The 2,492-nt window shown below is 38.4% G+C and overlaps 2 non-coding genes across 2 annotated transcripts; one reads left to right on the top strand and one right to left on the bottom strand.

The window, feature by feature from the left end:
- The first annotated feature begins 530 nt into the window (after positions 1-530).
- Trnaa-agc (transfer RNA alanine (anticodon AGC)) lies at positions 531-603 on the top strand. Its single transcript has one exon. It is a non-coding gene; the product is annotated as a tRNA-Ala (tRNA).
- Positions 604-1,331: 728 nt separating this feature from the next.
- Positions 1,332-1,404, bottom strand: Trnaa-agc (transfer RNA alanine (anticodon AGC)). Its single transcript has one exon. It is a non-coding gene; the product is annotated as a tRNA-Ala (tRNA).
- Between the last annotated feature and the right edge of the window lie 1,088 nt (positions 1,405-2,492).

Raw genomic sequence — 2,492 nt, 5'->3', positions numbered from 1 at the left:
TGTATCTATGTGTGTTTACTTGTGTGTGTGTGTGTGTCTTAGTGTTTAACCTTGCCACTGCTTGACAACCGGTGTTGACTTGTTTATGTTCTCGTAACCTAGCGGTTCGGCAAAAGAAATCAGGAGCGCAAGTATCAGATTTTAAAATATGCCCTGGGACCGATTTGTTCGAGCAAATGCTTTAATGTGATGCCCCAGCTTGGCCGCAATTCAATGATAGGATTAAGTAAAAAAAAGAAAAGATAAAAGAGATTCACCCATTAGTTTCCAGTATTACTATTAATAATAATCCTTTTTACTACAGGCAAAAAGACCCGAAAGTTCTGGTAGACTAATCGATTTCATCGACCCAGTTAATAACTGGTACTTATTTTATTGACCCGAAAAGACTGATAGGCAAAGTCGACCTCGGCGACATGTCAACATAGAACGTAGAACCAGAAAAACTGCCACTAAACATTCTGTCCGGGACGGTATCGAGTCTGCAAGCTTAAATTTATTACTATTATTAATGACTGTAACATGCGAATGGGGAATTAGCTCAGATGGTAGAGCGCTCGCTTAGCATGCGAGAGGTACCGGGATCGATGCCCGGATTCTCCAGTGACTGGTTGTTTAAGCTGGATCGTTCTTTTTATTACTTTTATATGTATTACTAGTTTATTTGTGCGTGTGTGTGTGTGCGCGAATGTTCTTATTCAGCGAGATATATGTTTGTATGTGTGATAGAACCAAGTAGAGAAGTAGGGGCCGAAACCGGACGTGGTTCCTCCTGATGATGTCTTCAGCTAACTGGATCCTAATCCACCAAGGGAAGGTATGTCGGAAGAAAGTAATTCAACAACGCGGGTTGATGAACCGTAAGACGTGTGGCCAGAACCTCCTGGAAAATAACCATAGCGAGGGACATTCCACAGTTGAATTAGAACAGTCACAAACAGTGAAAGAAGACATGCACCCAACACCAGAGCTGAAGATACCTCCGAAAGCGGGTGGCCCCGTCACGTCAAAACGGTAGAGGAGTAGGAGCCGAAACCGGACGTGGTTCCTCCTGATGATGTCTTGAGCTAACTGGATCCTATAAAGGAACTGTTGTGGTAGCAGACAACGAAACATGGTTGAAATTCCTTCCGTATATTAACCAGTGTTTACATTACAACTGGCCACCTTTGTTGATATTTTGTTTCACTATAAACAATACAGAAAAACAAAAACTCAACGACCATGACCAATTGCAATACACTTGTCGATAGATATACGGATAAATTAGAAAGGAAATAGAAAACGACATTACTCTTTTAATGTTAAAAGATTGAACTAAAATTAATTATTGGAGAATCCGGGCATCGATCCCGGTACCTCTCGCATGCTAAGCGAGCGCTCTACCATCTGAGCTAATTCCCCAAGTCGACTTTTATCACTCAAAATTACTATATAAACGTTTTACTGTTTTTTTTTTGTTTTTTTTTTCAAATGGATTGATTTTTAGTATGATGAAAGGTAAATAAATTAAATCAAACAGACTAATTTCAGTTTGCATTTCTTACTTAAATCACCGACGGAGAATTAGAACAACCTCGTGTGTATTTTGTTAACTTATATAAATGCAGAAAGCTCGTGCTGTATCAGCAGCCGTCTACGGAGTAACATAATACAAAGACGATACTGTAAAAGGCGGGCTGCCTTCTTAGCGTTCGTGAACGGTTTGAATTTCACCTCTCTCTCTCTCTCTCTCTCTCTCTCTCTCTCTCTCTCCCTTCCTCTTTGCCTTTTCTTTTTTTTCCTGCCTTCAACTGTAGTCTCTTATTCTCTCTACTACATCATCTCTCACTCTTTCGCCTCCCGCTTTCCATTTACTCCTCCCTCTCATTTTGCTTTATCTACTCTTTCCTTCTCATTTTTTTTTCACTCTCTATATCTCTCTCGCACACCTTCCCTCTCTCTTTCTCTCCTTCTTTACTCCCCTCCCTTCTCTCTACTCCCCTCCCTCGCATTTATCAACTCTTACCTCTCACTTTCTTTATCTTTCTATTTACCTGTTTGTCTACCTACCTATTTATCTATCTATCTATCAGTCTGTCTATCTATCTATCTGTCTGTTTGTCTATCTACCTGTCTGTCTATCAGTCTGTCTTTTTCTATCTATCTATGTATTTGTTTGTCTGTCTGTCTGTTTGTCTGTCTGCCTATCTGTCTATCCATTTGTCTGTCTATCAGTCCGTCTTTTTCTATCTATCTATCTATCTATCTATCTATCTATCTATCTATCTATCTATCTATCTATCTATCTATTTGTCTATCAGTCTGTCTTTTTCGGTCTATATATATGTATACATGCATATATATATATAAAATATATAACCAAGTTTCAAGAACTCATCGATGAAAATCCACTATCACATATCGAAAAATTAACAATTATCTTTATCTTATGATATTTACTTTGTTTTATATTATACTCATTTATTGTGCTTTTAATTGTTAATTTTTCT

Source organism: Octopus bimaculoides, unplaced genomic scaffold, assembly GCF_001194135.2.
Source record: "Octopus bimaculoides isolate UCB-OBI-ISO-001 unplaced genomic scaffold, ASM119413v2 Scaffold_194132, whole genome shotgun sequence".
Classification (NCBI taxonomy): Eukaryota; Metazoa; Mollusca; class Cephalopoda; order Octopoda; family Octopodidae; genus Octopus; species Octopus bimaculoides.
Note: the sequence above shows the minus strand (reverse complement) of the source record. Positions and strands in the feature narration are given on the sequence as shown.